The 21,593-nt window shown below is 41.7% G+C and overlaps 1 long non-coding RNA gene across 1 annotated transcript; it reads right to left on the bottom strand.

Moving 5' to 3' along the window:
- Nucleotides 1–12,560: 12,560 nt before the first annotated feature.
- On the bottom strand, nucleotides 12,561–13,228 carry LOC122235502. The gene is made up of 2 exons (XR_006213570.1): nucleotides 13,015–13,228; nucleotides 12,561–12,819 (listed from the first exon to the last, which is right to left on the bottom strand). It is a non-coding gene; the product is annotated as an uncharacterized LOC122235502 (long non-coding RNA).
- Between the last annotated feature and the right edge of the window lie 8,365 nt (nucleotides 13,229–21,593).

Genomic DNA, 21,593 nt, shown 5'->3' on the forward strand with positions numbered 1-21,593 from the left:
GAGACAGAGGGGAGGGGGGAAATTCAAAAACTATTTGAAGAAATAATGGCCAAGATTTTTCAAAAGTTAATGACAACTATGAACCAGCAGAGCCAGGAAACTCAACAAACCCAAAAACAAGAAACATGAGGAAAGCTGCACTAACACATCTCATAATCAAATTGCTTGAAACCAGTGATAAAAAGGAAATCTTAAAAGTAGTCAGAGGAAGGAGAATGATACAGAAAAGAAGTGTTGGCAAGGAGACGGAGAAACTGGGACTCTGGGGGTTTGCTGGTGGGAAACGTACAACAAGGAAGTATTGTGGAAAACAGTATGGTGGTTCCTCAAAGAATTAAAAACAGAATTACAGCATGATCCAGTATTTCGAATTCTGGGTATATACCTGAAAGAATTGAAAGCAGAGACTTGAACAAGTATTAACAGGTATTTGTAGATCTATGTTCACAGCCACGTTACTCTCATTAGCCAAAAATTGGAAGCAATCCAAGTGGACATCTCCAGATGAATGGATAAATTAAAAAGTGAAATATACATATAGTGAGATCTTAGCCTCCAAAAGGAAAGGAAAGGACAGATATTCTGATACATGGTACAGTGTAGATAAGCCTTGAAGGCATTATGTTAGGTGAAATAAGACAGTCACTATGGACAAATATTGTATAATCTGAGTTCTATTAGTTAATAGAGTTGTCATATTTACAGAGCCAGGAAGGGCAATGGTGGCTTCAGGGACTGTAGAGAGGAAGTGAAGGGAAGCTGTTATTTAATAGGGACAAAGTTTCTGTTGTGCAAGATAAAGAGTTCTAGGGATGGATGGTGGTGATGGCTGCACAGCAGTGTGAATGTACTTAATGCTACTGACCTGGACAATTATAAATGTCTAAAATGATAAATTGTATGTTACATATATTTTACCTCAATTAAAAAATGAAAGAAGATGATATTATGAATAACTTTATGCCAATAAATATGACAACTTGGATGAAGTGAATAAATTTCTTAAAAGACAGACTACCAAGGCACAGCCAAGAGGAAATATGTAATGACAAGTGTTGAAGATATTAAGGAAATTGAATACTTGTTAAAAACCTCCCACAAAAAAAACCTCAGGTCCAGATATCCTTCAGAGGTGAATTCTAGCAAATATGTTTTAAAAATTCTATTCAAACACTTCCAGAAAATTAAACAGGAGGGTCGACCTCCCAATTCATTCTATGAAGCCAAACCAGATAAAGATTTTTTTAAAAAAAGAAAACTACAGGTAGATATCCTTCCTGAATATAGCTATAAAAACTCTAAAAAAATTTATTCAATCCAATCCAAAAGCATGAAAAAAAAGATGGTACATCATAACCAAATGCAGTTTATACCAGGAATGCAAAGTAGATTTAACATTCAAATATTAATTAATGTAATTTACCACTGCACAAGAATAAAGAAAATACATGTGACCATCTCAATAGAAAGAGAAAAAGTTATTTAAAAATTCCAACATCCATCAAGATTAAATCTGTCAACAAACTTGGAATAGAAGGAAACTTCCTCAATCTAATAAAGAACATGCTTTAAAAAACACTATAACTAACATACTTAATAGTGAAAGATTGTTTTCCTGCCAAGCAAAGATGTCTACTCCTACCACTTCTATTTAACATTGTACTGGAGATCCTAAGCATTGCAATAAGGCAGTAAAGTATATATAAAAAGAAGAAATATACAAGTATATTATATATAAAGGGAGAGACACAGAGACAGGGGCTGGGGGGAGGACACTATGTATAGAGGAATAAAGATGAAGATAACATTCATATGGAAGTCCAGACTAGGGATCCATAGACAGAGAGTATACTAGTGGTTGCTTAGTGCTGGGGGGAGGTTGGGGACAGGGTGTGGAAGGATGATAGCTAAGAGATAGAGGTGTGTTTTTTTCTTCATGTAATGAACATAATCTAAAGTTGACTGTGGTGAGGGTTGCAGGTTAGCAAGCCTGATATCACTATACATGTATACTGGAATTGAACAATCAAGTAAATGGATGGCAATGGTGGGAACCAGCTTTCTCACTGTCAGAATGGGAAGTACAGCTAAGCAAGGGGAGAAGGCTAGAATGATTGATGTGGTAATGGAGAGTTGGCTACATCAGTATGAACCCATGTTAACTTTAATATATATGCAGATGGCTACATATAGAAATATTTATAGATGTGTGTTCATGTGTATATACTCAGGTTAGTACATGCACATATATATGTTTCTTTGCTCTGTCCACTGAGGACCTAGAAGCAAGAACCCCAATAGCAGTGAGCATGCTTAATACTTGGTCTTAGTCTTACCATTCTCCAATAAAAGGAACCAGGGCTCCTTGGAGAAATGGCTGATTCTAGGAAGGGTTAAGGATATATATAAGGTGATCCTAGAACATATTGTACAGTAAGCAAGTGCTCAAAAGAAAACCTCCTACTTGCTGGAATTATGTCAAGGGGATACATACACAGACTGAAAGAGTTCTCAGCCACAGGAGGAACAACGGGAACAACAAAATAACATATTGGATTATAACCTGAAGTATAATATAAATGCACATGAGTCCATATTATATAATCATATGAGTGAATGAATAAATAAATGGGAGGGAAGAAACCAATCTCCCATGTAGTAGAATTCCAAGTAATTTATGTAAACATTCCCCCCTCAAAGTGGTGGAGTGTCAATCCCCATGTCTTAAATATGGGCTGGGCATAGAGCCTTCCTTCCAGAGAGTACGGACGGTATGGGAGTGATTTTATGGTAGATAATCCTAACATTTTCTCATCCAGGTCAGCATCAACAGCGAGGAGTCATATGGGCAGCCTGTACTTACCCTTGACATCATGTGATGAAAACGGCACTTTATCTGTGATCTTCCAAAACCCCATTAAAGGACAAAATTCAACTGGGTAAATTTGCAGACCTAATTGGCTTTATTAAGCAATTCATGAATTGGGCAGCATCCTATCTAGCAAATCAGAGAGATATTCAAAGGAGTGTACAAAATGGGAGGTTTTTTAAAGAAGGAGGGTGGGACTAGGAAGTCACCAGCAAAAGAAAAAAAAAAAGGATTGTTTCTGGCAAGATCAGCTTCCCTTAGGGGGAATGGCAAGAGGTCTTACCATGCAGATTATCTCCTCTTCTTTTGGGAGGCAAACAGAGAGGGCCCATGTGACAGATGAACACACTGGTACTGACCAGAAAATTCCCGACTGACCAGTTAGGAGTACCTTCTGGGGGAGGTGCAAACTACAGTTAGGTTAGATATTAAGCCCTAGTTTGGTGACTTGGCCTAGCATAAGTGACTCCATCTTGTGACTGTGGTTTTCTTTTTAACAACCCATAATCTCGGTCTAATCATGAGGAAAACATCAGACAAGTCACAATGGAAGATCATTCTACAAAATACTTGACTGGTACCACCCCCCCCAAACTGTTGAGATCATAAAGAACAAAGTCTCAGAAACTGTCATATTCCAGAGGAGCTCCAGGAGACATGACAACTAAATGTAAGGTGGTATGTGGTGAGGGAAACAAAGGCAAGAAAGATGTAGTTTAAATTAAATTCCCTTATGGCCTGCGGCCTATTGATAGATGTCAGGACACCTGCTGTGGGTAACACTCCCCAAGGCGTTTATGGCTGCCTTAGTGCCTTAATGTATATGCCTTAAAAAACTAAAAGCAACCTTATCTTGACAATAGCTAAATCTTCTGGTCCTGTGAGACCCTGCTTTCAGCATCCCAAAATTCCTTGGAAACTAACTTTATCTCTACTCCTCCCCTCCACCCCCCGCCCCATGAAATCTAAAAGTATATCATCAGTCGCTCCTCACAACCCCAGTGCGGCTCTTCCTGCCCATGGGTCCTGTCCCCATACTTTAATAAAATCACCTGTTCGCACTGAAGACATCTCAAAAATTCTTTCTTAGTCGTTTGTTCGTGAACCCCACTTCACATTTCACCAGTATATGTCCCAGATGGGATCCTGGAACAGAAAAAGGACATTAAGTAAACACTAAGGAAATCTGAATGAAGTGTAGACCTTCATAATCATAATGTATCCATATTGGTTTATTAATTGTGACAAGAGTACCATACAAACTACTCTCCAAGTTTATTTTTTAAAAGAAACCTGATGCCCGATCCCACTCGCCAGAGATTCTGATTTCATTGGTCAGCTTTGTGGCCTGAGCACTGGGAGTTTTCAAAGCCCTCCAGGTGATTCTGAGGTGCAGTGAGGTTTGAGAACCACTGGATGCAGGCCAGGGGCTATCTGCTTATCGACAAGGTCTACTGGCCCAAGTTTAATCTGTAAAACCGTATTTCTTCAACAGTGTTTCCCTACTTCAAGCATAAACAGGTGGGCCCAGACAGAATATCTTTCCATATTCTCCTAGATTAAATGGTGCAGTTCAAAAGAGCTACGAGCTACTGAGCACTTGAAATGTGGCTAGTATGGTTGAAGAAGTGAAATTTTCATTTAATTAAAGTTAATTAATTCAAATTTAAATACCAACATGTGACTAGTGACTAGTGATAGGTTGGACAGCACTGCTCTATAAAAACACAGTCACGTTCCTAAGAAAAGATTTCTTAATGCTCTTTTTTGGCTCTGGACTACTTTCTTCTGTCTCCAGCTTTTTCTCTTCCTACAAATTGGAGTCTCCCATTTGCCAGGAGGCATTTTTACTTTAGAACAACGGTGCCCGTGCGGAGCTACCGTGCTCCCCCACGTTGGCAGCAGAAAGGCTCCTGTCCTCCCTGGCCCTCCCCCACCTGCCGGGCCTGCTGCCGGCTGTGGGAAGCCGCAGTTGTGCTCTTGGATGAGAACATTTCCTCCAAGCCTCGACCACCCCGCCTTTCTGGAGGAGGATGGTTCAGTCCAACTCGAATTTTTCAACTGCTCTCTGGAGTTCATTCCCAACTCCTAAAGAAGAAAGGGAAGCAGGGTCTCCTGGTGGAGGGCTGCAGATGTTCTGGTATTTGTCTCTGTTTAAAAAATAGTTTCTCCCCAGCCCTCTACCATATCCACGAATTTCTACTATACTGTACAGCGAATGGCTACATTAAGCATTTGCAAGGTCTGCACCATAGTATCGCTGATAGCTCAGTGGCAGAATACGATGACACCACAGACTGCCTGGCTGGATGAGTAGTAGGGGGAAATAAGCATTCTGGAGGGAAGGGATAGATGGAGCTTTATCACAGACCACTCGCGGACTGCCGGCTCCTACTGAAAGCAAAAACCAAAACCAAGGTTTGAGACAAAGCGCTGCCAAGCTGGGGCCTCGCACCTTGTCCCTTACACGTTACACTGGAAGTTCAGCTGTCTTGGCGGAACAGGTGTGGGGTTTGTGTGGTTCTCACGAGGCCAAGAGGCGGGGTGGGGGGGGGGTGGGGGGGGGTAGGGAGGGATGGGTTTTCTTAAAAGTAACAGCTTCAGCAGCTGAGGCTGTCCCAGGCCGATTTCACAGATCAGGATGGAATCTAGGTTATCATGAGCAATTAGCAGAGGAAAAAAACAAATTAGAATTAGCAAGGCCTCTGATCATCCATTTTGCCACAACCGCAGGACTTTGTTCAGGGCCTGTGGCTTCAGGGCTTGTTTTTGTTTTTAACAGCTTCATTGACATAGCGTTTAAATCCTATAAAATTCACCGATTTTAAATGCACAAGTCAATGATTTTTAGCAAATTTGTATTTGTGCAACCATCGTCACTCGAGTTTTAGACCATTTCTTCTACCGCAAGATCTCTTGTGCCCATTCGGTCACTACGTATCATCCCCAACCTCCCCCAGGCCTTAGGCAGCCACTGATTTACTTGCCATCTCTATGGGTTTACCTGGACACTCCGTGTAAATGGAATCAGCAATATGAAGTATTTTGGGATTGGCTTCTTTCCCTCGGCATGTTTTCAAGGTTCATCTATGGCACAACACGTATCTGCACTTCATTCCTTTTTATGGTGGAATACTATCCAATCGTGTGGCTGATGAGGGAGCGTGAGGCAGGCTGAGGGCAAAACCCAAGCTAGCACCCCGCCCCCTCCCAGTTGGGACACGTGTGATATTCCTTGGACACTCCCAGCTACCCCAAAACAAAACAAAACAAAACAAAAGACAAAAAACAAAAGGTTAAACTGATAAGTCTCCACCCGTTTACCAGAAAAGGCAATCCCATTGACAGCCTAAAGTCCAGGAACTCTCTACTACCTTCAAGTTAATGTTTTGCTAGAGGGAAAGACAACCTTAGCTTGACAACAGCTAGGCCTCCAGTAAGTCTTGACCGTGTGAAGTCTCTTTGGAAACTCCCTTTCCCCGGACTCAACCCCCAGCACTTACAGTGCAGCTCTTCCTGCCCATGGATCCTGTCCCCATGCTTCAATAAAATCACTTTTTTTTGCACCAAAGACGTCTTCAAGAATTCTTTCCTGGCCATTGCCTCCAGACCCCACAAACCACCCCGCCATCACCCCAAAACTTCATCATGGCTATACCACATTTTGTCTATCCATTCATCAGTCAATGGACATTTGGGTTGTTTTGTCTACTATGAATATTGCTGCTATAAATGTTTGCGAAAGAGTTTTCATTTGAACAGATATTTTCAATTCTTTTGGGTACGTGCTTGGAGTGGACTTGCCAAATCATGGTAACTCTAGGTCTAACCTTTTGAGGAACTGCCTAACTGTTTTCTGAAGTGACTGGGCCATTGTGCATCCCCATCGGCAATGTATGAGGGTTCCCTTTTCTGCGCATCCTCACTGGCATGTTATTTCCCCTTTCTAAAAACTAGAGCCTTTCTAGGAGGGGTGAGGTGGCATATCCTTATGTTTGGGTTTACATTTCTCTACTGGCAAGTGATGTCGAAGAGCTTTTCGTGGGCTTACTAGCCATTCATAAATGTTTTGTGTTGAAATTTTTAATGGAGTCAATTGGGTTATCTTTTTATTATTGAATTGCAAGAGTTTTATTTAGATTGTGGATACAAGTTCCTCATCAAACCTATTTGCAAATACTGTCTCCAATTATCTAGGCTATCTTCTTACTTTCTTAATAATGTTTCTGGAAGAATGTCAGTTTTTAATTTTGATGAAGTCCAACTTCTGATCTTTTCTTCTTTTACTGATTGTGCTTTGTAAAAAATCGTCTCTAAGCAATTTTCGCCTAATCCCAGGTTAGAAAGATATTCTCCAATTTTTTCTACTAAAGTCTTTACAGATAACAAACTCCTATCCTTCTATCTCAACAAATATACCTTCATAACAACATGGAAGGCCAGGCTCAAATGGAAAATTCTTGGACTCAAAATTCTACACCTAAATGTAGTGACATGGAGAATACCAGCTTCCAGCAACTGACCCACCAACTATATCCCCCTTCAGTCCTCACTCTGGGCTCTCCCTCACTGAGATGGGCCTCACGATTGCGTCTGTGGACTTACTAGCCCATGCTTGTGAGTTTCATCCCCACTGTCCCCAAATGGCAAACAGCCGCCTCCTGGCCACCCCTCAATCACATAGGTGCCCACATCAATTGCAGGTGTGTCCCCAGAAAGGCAGTCCTCAGAAAGGAGCTTGTGAAGACTCTGGAAACAGGCTTGTGGCTATTTAGGCAGGGAATTTCAGCTTCCCAGGTATCTATTGTGTGGTCTAGAAGGAGGCCAGGGGCCCTGTGCAGGCACATCTCTTTGGTTCCACTGTCTCTTCCTCAAAGTGATGCCCTCTAAAGCATAGGGACCAGAGTGGGCCTCTTGTATGGGTCTAAGTGTGGCTGCCAAATCCTCAGGGGGGAGAAAGAGGAGAACTAATGGCCAGTGGCCCCAGGAATTGGCCCACAGGAAGCCTTGCTCCTCCGTGGACTCCTATCCAACACTGAAGACAGAAATGGGCAGCTAGGGCAAGATGACCAAATTAATCCATCTCTATCAAGGCAAAGGGGTGGGGGAAGAAACCCTCAGAGGGAATGATTTGGTCTTAGACCTTACAAACCTGGCCTACTATTTACCACCACTTTCCTGTCCTTTAAGACTTAAAAGCCCTCATCAAAGGAAAAAAAAAGAGCAGAATTTTTTGGTAATTTTCTATGGTAATGAATGGTCACTAAACTTATTTGTGGTGACCATTTCACAATATATACAATATTGATCGTTATGTTGTATGCCTGAAACCAATATAATATGTCAATTATACCCCCCAAAAAAAATTCTCAGGGACGCCTGGGTGGTTCAGTAGGTTCAGCAGCTGACTTTGGCTCAGGTCAGGATCTCACCATCCGTGAGTTGGAGCCGTGTGTCGGGTTCTGTGCTGACAGCTCGGATCCTTGAGCCTGCTTCGGATTCTGTGTCTCCCTCTCTCTCTGCCCTTCCTCCTCTCACACTCTCTCTCTCAAAAATAAATAAACATTGAAAAAAAATTCTCTGAACATTGCCTATGTCCCCTGGGGCACAACATTGTCCCTGGTTGAAAACCACTATCTTAGATGGAATATTCTACAGCCTTGACAATGATAGGTTTACAAATTATATGTAATAGAAAATGCCTATGTAACAATATAAAAAAGCAGAATGAAAATATATATTCATAACAAGGCCACAATTCCTCTAGTTGTTTGGATGGCCTGAAGTCCCTCTCAGAATAGAGAGACCCAGCACATTCCCACCTTCACAATGAGCTGCCTGGTTTGAGCAGAGCCAGGAACTCTGTTTATTCATGCATGAGCAAGCTGCTGATAGGAAGGCAGTGCAATGCAGGGCGACATTCAGCTCTGGACTGGCCATGAATTAGTGTGCTTATGTGTTGCAATTCCCTTGGTGCAGGTGGGACATATGATACTCATTCACTCAGCACCAAGGGCTGGCCGGGGACTCAGGACCAACTCAGCAGCAGCAATCTGTCATCTGTCACACACCTTCTTGTATTGCCTTTCTCAGCTTGGCTGGAGCCTCTGAGACACGAGCAAGTAACCATTTCAAAGGCTGCCCTAGACACTATAACTCTGTTGTAGAAGCTTACAGAAGACAGATGCCTCCAAGAGAGGGATGGCAACCAAATCTTGGGGCATGCAGATACCCGGCAAACTGGAAAGATTTTTGAAAAGGAAGAGGAATTGGAGTTGGCCCAGGCACAATAACAGATGAGTGCTTTCAGGAACAAAGAAACATACAGCTGCCAGAGCTTCGATGAGCTCCCTATTAGATGCATCTATATTATAGAGACAGAGACAGAGGATTGTACCTGACAGTGTGAAAATAAAGAGGGAAAGAATGTGGTGAGCCACAGCATCCCAGAGATGACTGCCCAGGTCCCATTCAGAGCACTGATTTCTATTCTTTATGGATTTGGGTAAATACTGGTACTATCTCTCCAGAAAACAATTATGATCAAGTTATGGACATCCTAATTTTTTCTCTCTTCAGGGTTCTGTTCACCACCCATCTTCCTTTCCATTGCCCATGTCCAAAAATTGTGATGGCGTATGGTGTAGAAAATTCACTTTAGTAAATTTTGGGTCTTTAAATTATTTATGCATTTAATGAACACTTCCTGAGGTTTACCATGTGCTAAGCCCCATGCTGGATGTTGGGACTATCATGATGAATGGAACAAACATGGGCCCTGATCTCATGGCATCTGCATTCTATCAAGGGAGAAGGGTAGACAGAAATAAACACAGAAGCATAATAGAAATGTCATCAAGTAATGACAGATGACTATGAGGACAACATAGCAGATTGGCAAGCAACTGGAAGGAGGGTGGTCAGAAAAAGCATCTCTCGAGATAACCTTTGAGCTGAGAACTGGGGAGAAGGAGGAAGCCCTGCGAAGACCTGGGGGGAAAGCATCATAGGTGAAGGGAACAACTGATAAAAATGCTGTGAAGCAGGAAGGAGCTTAGGTTGTCAGAGGAATAGCAAGGAGGAGAAAGAGGAAAAGAAGGAATAGTAGAAGATGACATTGGAAAGGCAGGTGGAAACGGGTCATCCAGGGCCTGGCAGTCCATGGTATTATGTTAGGATTCTATTGCAAGTAAAATTATAATTCTTGGGAGGGGTTTATGCATCCATCCCTCCATCTTTTGGTACTAGCATCCCAATTTCCTCGTTGGAAATGTCTTCTTTCCCCATTGGGAACAGTCCAGTGGGACCATCAGTCTGGATGTACCAGACCCTTGGCACAAGACCAAGCTAAATTAATAGAGTGCACTCTTGCTGGAGATTTTTTCCTGTTGATTTTATAACAGCTTTATTGAGATGTAATTGACACCCCATACAATTCACCTCGTTAAAGTGGACAATTCAATGGTTTTTAATATATCCAGATCTGGGCAACCGTCACTCCAGTTGATTTTAGAATATTTTCATCACCTCAAAAAGAAACCCTGTACCATTTAGCTCTCGTTCCCTCTACCCTCTTTCATCCCTCCCCCACTCCAGTCCTAAGCAACACTAATCTATTCTCTGCCTCTGTAGGATTCCCTTTTCTGGCTATATACCTTGAATGACATCATATATATAATCAGTGGTCTTTCATGTCTGGCTTCTTTCACTTAAATTTCTAACACTTTCGAGGGTTATCCATGTTGTCACATGTATGAGTACATCATTGCTTTTAATGGCCGAATAACATTCCACTGTATGGATAGATCACATTTTGTTTATTTGTTCTTCAATTGATGTACATTTGGGTTGTTACTTTTTGACTATTATGACTAATGCTGCTATGAATGCTTGTGTACAAGTCTTCGTGTGGTCATATGTTTCCCATTCTCTTGGTTAGACACCTAGGATTGGATTTGCTGGGCCATATAGCCACTCTATGTGTAATATTGTGAGGAACTGTCAAACTGGTTTGCACCTTGGCTGCACCAATTTACATTACAAAGAGCAATGTATGAGGGTTCCAATTTCTCTATATCCTCACCAGCAGTTGTTATTTTCCATTAAAAAAAATTACAGCCATCTTAGTCAGTACCTAATTATGTTTAGAAGCATCTAGAAGCGGTACCTAACTGTGCTTTTGATTTTCATTTCCCTAATGCCCAGTGATATTGAGCATCTTTTCATGAGTTCACTGTCCTTTTTCTATCTTTTTTGGAGAAATACCTATTCAAATCCTTTGCCCACTTCTTTAATTGACTTCTCTGTCTTTTTGTTGTTGAGTTTAAAGAGCTATTTATATATTCTGGATGCTAGATCCTTATCAGATATATATGATTTGCAAGTATTTTCTCCAAAGATTTAAATTACAGTGCATCAGAGATTTTAATCATGATGACATCTACTTTATTTTTTCCTTGGTTGCTTGTGCTTTTGGTGTCATATATAAGAAACCATTGCCTTGGGGTGCCTGAGTGGCTCATCGGGTTAAGTGTCTGACTTTGGCTCAGGTCATGATCTTACGGTTTGTGGGTTCAAGCCACACATCAGACTCTGTGATGACAGCTCAGAGCCTGGAGCTTGTTTTGGATTCTGTCTGCCTCTCTCTCTGCCTATCCCTGCTAGCTCTCGCTCTCTCTCTCTCTCTCTGTCTCTCTCAAAAATGAATAAACATTTAAAAAATTTAAACAAAAAAGAAACCATTGCCTAGTCCAAGGTCATGAATATTTACAAAATGTTTTCTCCTAAGAATTAGTTTTAGCTCTTATATTTAGATCTTTGATTTATTTTTTGTATATGGTGTGAAGGAGTTTCAGATTAACTTCTTTGCATGCAGATATCCAGTTATTGGGATATGTTGTTGTTTGGTGGTTTGGTGACTTTTCTGAACTAATTCTGTAAATCTGTATTCTTTGTTGTGTGTAGCCACTAAAGTCTCTCTTCTTTTAGCTTAACAATCAGCTGATGATTGGAGAAAGATTTCCTTAACCTGATAGAACACTGCTCCATCCCAAATTTTCTTAGCTAGAAAGTCACCTAATTTATAGTGGGTTTGTGGCATCCAAACACCATCCAAACAGTCCTTGGGAATGCTGTCAATAATTTTTATTAGGATGAATTAAGGTTCTTCTGAGGGCATTTAGTTGCTTCCTGCATAGTATGGGGGAAAGGAAACACTGCTGTGAAGTAGGTGGCCTAAAGGTGGTTTCTTTGTCTATGTTTTATTAGGGGGTGACCCTTTCACCCAACATATATCACACCTCTCCCCATTCAGTTTCTGGCAATCTAAACACTGATGTTGTCACACACACACATACACACACACACACACACACACACACACACACAAACACAAAGCCCTTTTTCCTCCTTGCTTATTGGTTAAATGTTAAGAATGAAAATTTTGCTTCAGTGTTCAGTTCTCAGCCAGTCTTTATCCATAATGTCTGGCTAACTTGTGGACCTGTCACTGTGGGCCCCCAACTCTCCAGAACCTCACCTTCTCCCTTTTCACAACCCGTCTCTTCTCTTCCCTTATTTCCCTTCTTCTTCATGATCATAGCACCCTCTCTCTCTCTCTCTCTCTCTCTCTCTCTCTCTCACACACACACACACACACACACCCCTACCTCCTGGAATAAGAGGCTTCTCAAAGGTTGTCGATTTTATTTTAATCATCATCATCTCTGTTCCATATGGTGTTAGACCTTGTAGGATTGTCATTTGGCAGGGTCTTCTGGGCCTGAACTCAGTGATTTGAGTGTAGGCTACTACTCAATTTTTGTAAAAGGCCGAAACTTCTTGGCTTTTTTCACTCTCTTCACCTTCCTTGGAATTGTACTAATATGAGAGGATCTTTTTCTTGACTTTCCACAAAGCAGTCTTTTTATTCCCCTCTGTATCTTGTTTACCTGGAAGGGCAACAGGGTGATTCCAGAAGGGCAATGGGTTGGAGGAAGAAGGTGGGGACTGAATGGAAAGGAAGGTTTCATGAGAAGGGGCACAGGTTAATGTGGAGTTTTGTGCCAGGCAAGGAAAGGGTGGGAGTCTTGGGGGAGGGGAATCAAAGGGAAAGAAGAGGAGGGAATTGGGTGAGGTGGTCTCACCTTGCCAGTCCCTGTGGATCTGGGTTGATAGTGGTTCTTTCTCTTCTTCGTTTTTGTGTTTGGGGTTAATTGTCTTGTGCTTAGCGTTGGTTGTTTCATAACTGTGCTCGCTCCCTCTGGCTTCCTGGTAACTTTAGCCGTGTTGAAACCTCCCAATGGTCTTCTCCAGAGCTCCTGACCAGACTGTAAAATACCCCTTAGTGGTACAATGAGGAGCCACACCCTTTGGCTTTGTTTGTTCAGTTAGGCACTTGCCCCAGCCAGTAGGGGATATGCTGGGTGGGTGGGTGTGAGCTTAGACATCACAAAGAATCACTTCTGGCTCCTCCCTGGGGGTGGGAGTGCTGGGTAAACCAAGAAGGTCTGGTTGGAGAGAGTGGGAATTTTCTCAACAACCCTTTCAAGAGCTTTCCTGAACTGACCCACCATTCTTTCTCATCATCTGCACACATGGCAGGCAGAGGGTGTTTCCTCCAAGCCCTGCCCTTTAGCCACTCTCATTCTTTGTTTCATTCTGTTCTTGCCTATATTTCACTGTTGCCTAATATTTTGGATGTCTTACCTAAAATTCTTCCAAGATAATGTGACTATGTTTGTCTATGGAGATGCTAATCACCCCGCTTCTTTTCAACAGTTGTCTTTTATGCACCTTGAAGACCATTCACATCTTGGCTATTACCAGGAAACTTTTCCCAGTGTCTTTGTCAAGCTCCTCAGTTTTCTGTTCTATAGTCTGAAATTGCTGCCTTTGCCAGCAGTCAAAACGGTGTGGTACTGGCATAAGGATACACCCACAGATCAATCCAGTAGAAGTGAGAGTCCAAAAATAAGCCCATATATCTAGAGATATTTGTTATTGAGAACAGTGTCAAGAACATTCAATGGGAAACAATAGTTATTTCAACAGATGGTGTTTTGACAACTGGATATCCACACACAAAAGAATGAATTTGGACCCCTACCTCACATCATATACTCCAAATGGATCATAGACCTAAACATAAGAGCTAAAACTGTTAAACTCTTAGAAGAAACACAGGCAAAAATCTTCATGACACTTGAATAGGCTATAGTTTCTTAGGTATGACAACAAAAGCCAAAACAGTAGAAGGAAAATTTGATAAATTGACATCAAAATTAAAACCCTGTGATTCAGGGGTGCCTGGGTGGTTCAGTTGGTTAAGTGTCCAACTTTGGCTCAGGTCATGATCTCATGGTTCATGGGTTCGAGAGCCCTGTGTCAGGCTCTGTGTTGACAGCTCAGAGCCTGAAGCCTGCTTCAGATTCTGTGTCTCCCTCTCTCTCTTCCCCTTCCCCACTTGCACTGCCTCTCTCTTTCTCTCTCAAAAATAAATAAACATTAAAAAATTAAACAAACAAGAAAACAAAACACCCTGTGATTCAACAGACCTCATGAAGAAAGTGAAGAGACAGAAATGAATGCACAGAACAGGAGAAAAAACTTTATACGTCATATATCCATAACCAAAATTTATCCAGGTAATATAAAGAACTCTTTCAACTCAATAATAAAAAGACAACCCAATTTAAAAGTGGGAAAAAGAAGGAGGAGGTCAAACTTTCACTCCTCACAGATGACATGATACTCTATATGGAAAACCCAAAAGATTCCACCAAAAAACTGCTAGAACTGATCCATGAATTCAGCAAGGTGGCAGGATATAAAATCAATGTACAGAAATCAGTTGCATTCCTATACACCAACAATGAAGCAACCAAAAGAGAAATCAAGGAATCGATCCCATTTACAATAGCACCAAAAACCATAAAATACCTAGGAATAAATCTAACCAAAGAGGTGAAAAATCGATACACTGAAAACTATAGAAAGCTTATGAAAGAAATTAAAGAAGGCACAAAAAAATGGAAAAACATTCCATGCTCATGGATTGGAAGAACAAATATTGTTAAAATGTCAATACTACACAAAGCAATCTACGTATTCAATGCAATCCCTATCAAAATAACACTAGCATTCTTCACAGAGCTAGAACAAACAATCCTAAAATTTGTATGGAACCAGAAAATACCCCAAATGCAAAAGCAATCTTGAAAAAGAAAACCAAACAGGAGGTATCACAATCCCAGATGTCAAGCTATACTACAAAGCTGTGATCATCAAGACAGTATGGTACTGGCACAAGAACAGACACTCAGATCAATGGAACAGGATAGAGAACCCAGAAATGGACCCACAAATGTATGGCCAACTAATCTTTAACAAAGCAGGAAAGAATATCCAATGGAATAAAGACAGTCTCTTTAGCAAGTGGTGCTGGGAAAACTGGACAGCGACATGCAGAAGAATGAACCTAGACCACTTTCTTACACCATACACAAAAATAAACTCAAAATGGATGAAAGACCTAAACATAAGACAGGAAGCCATCAAAATCCTCGAGAAAGCAGGCAAAAACCTCTTTGATCTTGGCCGCAGGAACTTCTTACTCAACACGTCTCTGAAGGCAAGGGAAACAAAAGCAAAAATGAACTACTGGGACCTCATCAAAATAAAAACTTCTGCACAGCGAAGGAAACAATCAACAAAACTAAAAGGCAACTGACAGAATGAGAGAAGATATTTGCAAATGACATATCAGATAAAGGGTTAGTATCCAAAATCTACAAAGAACTTATCAAACTCAGCACCCAAAAAACAAATAATCCAGTGAAAAAATGGGCAAAAGACATGAATAGACACTTCTCCAAAGAAGACATCCAGATGGCCAACCGACACATGAAAAAATGCTCAACATCACTCATCAGGGAAATACAAACCAAAACCACAACGAGATACCACCTCACACCTGTCAGAATGGCTAACATTAACAACTCAGGCAACAACAGATGTTGGCGAGGATGTGGAGAAAGAGTATCTCTTTTGCATTGTTGGTGGGAATGCAAGCTGGTGCAGCCACTCTGGAAAACAGTATGGGGGTTCCTCAAAAAACTAAAAATAGAACTACCCTACGACCCAGCAATTGCACTACTAGGCATTTATCCAGGGGATAGAAGTGTACTGTTTTGAAGGGACACAGGCACCCCCATGTCTATGGAAGCACTTTCAGCAATAACCTAAGTATGGAAAGAGCCCAAATGTCCATCGATGGATGAATGGATAAAGAAGAAGTGGCATATATATACAATGGAGTATTACTCAGCAATCAAAAAGAATGAAATCTTGCCATTTGCAACTATGTGGATAGAACTAGAAGGTATTATGCTAAGCAAAATGTCAGCCAGAGAAAGACAAATATCATATGACTTCACTCATAAGAGGACTTTAAGAGACAAAACAGATGAACATAAGGGAAGGGAAGCAAAAATAATATAAAAACAGGGAGGGAGACAACACATAAGAGACTCTTAAATATGGAGAACAAACTGAGGGTAACTGGAGGGATTGTGGGAGGGGGGATGGGCTAAATGGGTAAGGGACATTAAGAAATCTACTCCTGAAGGGGTGCCTGGGTGGCTCAGTCAGTTAAGCGTCTGACTTCGACTTAGGTGATGATCTCACGGTTTGTGGGTTCAAGCCCCGTGTCAGGCTCTGTGCTGACAGCTCAAAGCTCAGAGCCTGGAACCTGCTTCAGATTCTGTGTCTCCCTCTCTCTCTGCCCCTCCCCGGCTCACACTCTGTCTCTCTCTCTCTCTCTCTCAAAAATAAATAAACATTAAAAAAATTTTTAAAGAAAAAAAAGAAATCTACTCCTGAAATCATTGATGCACTATATGCTAACTAACTTGGATGTAAACTAAAAAAATAAATTAAATAAAGTGATAAAAAAATAAAATAAAATAACAAAAATAATAAATGAATAAATAAATAAATAAATAAATAAATGTGGGCAAAAGACCTGTAAGACGCTTCTCCAAAGAAGATACACCAGTGGTCAATAAGCATATAAAAAGGTACTCAACATTATTAGCCACCAAAAAAATGCAAATCAAAACCAAAATGAGATACCATTTCACACCCACCAGGATATAGATAAGTAAAAAGTAAGCTAATAACATGTATTGATGAGATTGTAAAACATTGGAACCCTCATACCCTGCTTATGGGAACGTAAAATGGTGCAGCAGTTTGAAAAAAATGTGCAGTTCCCCAAAAAGCTAAACATAGAGTTACCACATGACCATGTGCGTATCGTTGCTACGAACATTCATGAACAAGTTTTGTGCATATACGGTTTTCATTTCTCATGGGAACTCCGCTCCTAGGTCCATACCCACGAGAAATGAAAACTACATCCACACAAAAACTCATACACGAATGTTCCTGGCAGCATTATTCCCAATAGCCAAAAGGTGGAAACAACTCAAATGTCCACCAACTGGTGAATGGATACATAAAATGTGGGATATTCTTTGGCCATAAAATAAATGGAATTCAAATCCATGCTACACCATGTGGGAGCCTTGAAAACATCATGCTAAGTGAAAGAAACCAGTTGCAAAGGACTACATATTATGATTCCATTTACATGAAATGTCTACAATGGGCAAAGCTATAAACACAAAAGGCACTAGTGGTGGCATAAGGCTACTCAGGGAATAGGGAGATTGGAAGGTGATGATTATGGCGTGCAGAGCTTCTTTTGGTCATCATGAAAATATTCTAAAATTGATTTAGATGAAGACTGCAGAACTCTGTGCATGTATTAAGACAATGAATGGTACGTTATAAACAGGTGGATTGTATGGTAGGTGAATCATATCTCAATAAAGCTGTTAAAAAAAAAAAACAATGAACAAGAACTGTCCTCATAAAGGTAGTTTATTAGTTAGTGCTTTATAATCAAAAAGTACTTTGCAATCAGACCTGGTTCTGAGTCTTGACTCTACCACCTACAAGCTGTGTGGCCTTAGGTGAATCATTTCTCCCTTTCTCTCAGTTTCCTCTTCTGTAAAACATGCTTAACAGTACGATCTACCTTATATGGTGATTGTAAGGGTTAAATTAAATAAATGGTGATTTTTCAGACGTGAAAATATGAAGACCCCAAGAATATATTTGTGGACTCCTGAGAATATGCCCCCTGGTCTGAAGTTTAAGAAACGCTGCCATCTCTGTTCATCACAATCACCAAAAGCAGTGCTGAAACAGACAAGGAAGGCATGTATCACAGTTCACTTATGTGGAGTCCCCAAGATCATCCAGAATATACTCACTCATTAGATCTAACAGAACAGGGGCGCCTGGGTGGCTCAGTTGGTTAAGCATCCAACTCTTGGTTTCAGGTCAGGTCGTGAGCTCACCATTCATGGGCTTGAGCTCTGAGCTTGGGATTCTCTCTCTCAAAATAAATAAAGAAACTGAAAACAAACTTACAAAAAATAAATAGATCTAAACAGAACATTTTATACTTACTGCAGAGAACTCACTGACCTTAACCTCCTTGAGAATATCTCCACGGCAACCGTAACTCTCATATTCCGCTGGAGGAGTGTAAAGTGTTACAACTACTTTGAACAACTGGTTGGCAGTCAGTATACCTACAATGGAATATTAGTCAGCATTACAAAGGAAGGAAATTCTTAAACGTTTATTTATTTATTTTTGAGAGACAGAGAGAGAGTGCAAGCGGGGGAGGGGCAGACAGAGAGGGAGACAGAATCCGAAGCAGGCTCCAGGCTTCACGAGCTGTCAGTACAGAGCCCGGCCTGGAGGCTCGAACTCACAAACCGTGAGATCATGACCAGAGCCGAAGTCGGGCACTTAACCGACTGAGCCACCCAGGCACCCCTCGAATATGGCTTAGTGCATGATAACAAGGAGGTGCATGAGGAACATTTGTTTCTTTATTCTATTTTCGTGAGATGCAAGAGAAGAGAAAATATGCATTAATAAAAACTTCTTTGAAGTGTAATGCTTGCATGCCCTGCTTAAGTATTAAAACTGCCAGTTGTTCATATTCACAAGACTATTTTCTTGCAAAAGCTAATTTGACTGTGACTTCTAATGAGAGGTAAGTGGATACAACGACTCAGGAATGGAAGAGATAGAGAATTATCTGCATTTGACTCATCGGTATGCTGGATTAGACTCATCAATAGCCACTGGCCATAGTATGACTGTTGAAAATACGTCCAGGGGCGCCTGGGTGGCTCAGTTCGTTAAGTGTCCGACTTCGGCTCAGGTCATGATCTCGTGGTCCGTGGGTTTGAGCCCCACGTTGGGCTCTGTGCTGACAGCTCAGAGACTGGAGCCTGCTTCAGATTCTGTGTCTCCCTCTCTCTCTGCGACTCCCCCACTCGTGCTCTGTCTCTCTCAAAAATAAACATAAAACAATTTTTTCAAAAAGGAAGAAATTCTGAACCAGGCTACAACATGAAACCCTGAGGACATTATGCTAAGTGAAATAAGCCAGTCACAAAAAGATAAATACTGTGTGATTCTACTTCTACTGTGTGATTTTCTACTTAGAGTAGTCAAAATCAGAGACAGAAAGTAGAATGGTGGTTGTCAGGGGATGTGGGGAGGGTAGAATGGGGAATTGCAGTTCGATGGGTATAGAGTTTCAATTTGCAAGATGAAAACATTTAACATACTACTGAACTATACACTAAAAAATTATTGATGGCACATTTGATGTTTTCTGTTTTTTAACCACAATTTTAAAAAATAAAAATAAAATAAAGCACTTTCTAAATTAAAAAAAGAAAGAAAGAAAGAAGGAAAAGACAAAGCTTCTCACCTCAAGTCCAACACAGCGGTCCTCCTCCTTGGCTGCATTTTGGAATCACCTAAGATTTAAAATTTTCTGATGGCTGAGCCCCACCTTAGAGACTCTGACCACCTTTGTCTGGGGCATGGACGAATAATTTAGGTGATTCTAAAATACAACCAAGACCACTGAACTAGAGATTCAGAGTTGGTGTGGAGGTCTCCCTGGGGGCTCTGGATGGAGTTTCCAGGCCCAGTGCACTTGAAGGGGCTGAAATGAAGTAGTCGGTGGGGACGGAGAGGAGATGGAATCGGCTGAGCTTGCTGATGATTGGCGTGGTTGTAGGGCACCATGGGTAACTTCTGGGTTCCTGACTGGAACACAGGAAGGATGGCAGCATGATTGCATCAGGTGGAGAGAACAGGGCAGGGGCTTTGCAGGGAAAGACCATGGGGTCGGTTTAGGAGACCTGTGGACACTGAGATGCCTGTCAGAGGTCCGTGGAGAGACAGGGAGCAGGGAATTGGATCTTGCAGTGTGGAGCGTGGGGACAGGTCCGAGGCAGAGGTCAATTTGGGTAACGCTGAAAGGCACAGGGATTGATGAGATCACCCTGGAGAGGAAGTGTAGCACAGGCACGCAGAGTTTCAGAACCAGACTCGTGAGTACTCCAATTCCGGCTTGGGAAACGGAAAAAAAGAAGTGATTTTTTTAAAATGGTAAACATGAGAGGCGCCTGGGTGGCTCAGTCGGTTGAGTGTCCGACTTCGGCTCAGGTCACCATCTCACAGTTCGTCAGTTTGAGCCCCGCATGGGGCTCTGTGCTGACAGCTCAGAGCCTGGAACCTGCTTCAGATTCTGTGTCTCCCTCTCTCTGCCTCTCTCCCGCTCATGCGCTCTCTTTCTCTCTCTCTCTCTCTCAAAAATAAACATTAAAAAAATTTCAAATGGTAAACATGATAATGGGTAATATTTATTAGCAATCAATTTGTGCTGAGCCCTGCTCTCCAAGCCCTGTTCTCAAAACTTTACTGTTTTAACTTGACACACAATTGTTTGGTTGTGGGAAATGAAGCATCCAACTACATTTTGATTTTTGGCAGCTGAGAGCTTTCAAGCCCCATCCCTCCCTTCCCTTTTGCTCCATATCTGAGTGAGTCAGGTGCTCTGTCCCCCAGCAGAGATTTCAAACCGTGAAAGGCCCTGCATCCACGCACAAAGTCACACCCCAGCTCCACTCCCCATGACAACAAGCACCCGAAGCTGCCATTCCCCCCTAACAGGAACCTGAGCCCTTCTCCTTGGGACTCCTGCTACGGGTTCCTTTGTGAGTAACTAACTGTTTTAGTTTCCTACGGCTGCTGTAACAAACTGCCAGGAATCCAGGGGCGTAAACAATAGAAATTTATGCTCTCACAGTTTCGGAGTCTGGAATCGGTGTCACTTGTCTGAAATTAAGGTGTCAGCAGGGCCGCACTGCCTCTGAACCCTCTGGGGAGGAATCTGTTCTTAGCCTCTTTCGGTCTCTAGCGGTTGCCGGCATTCTTTGGCTGCTGGCCCCATCGCTCCAATCCTCAAAACTAGAGCCTTCACGTTTCTGTCTGCTCCGTCTTCGTATCTCACATCACCTTCTTCCTCTGTGTGCACCACCTTTGTCTCCCTCTTATAAGGATACATGTGACTGTGTTTAGAGCCCACCCAGATAATCCAGGATAATGTCCTCACCTCAAGATCCTTCACTTCATCACATCTCCAAAGACCTTTTCTTCCAATAAGGCAACACAGTTTCCAGGGATTAGGGCCCAAAGTCTCGAGGAGACATTTTTTTCAGCCTATCACAACACACGTTGGTGCCTATGTGTCACTTGTCCCAACATCCAGAAATTC

Source organism: Panthera tigris, chromosome X (genome assembly GCF_018350195.1).
Source record: "Panthera tigris isolate Pti1 chromosome X, P.tigris_Pti1_mat1.1, whole genome shotgun sequence".
NCBI lineage: Eukaryota > Metazoa > Chordata > Mammalia > Carnivora > Felidae > Panthera > Panthera tigris.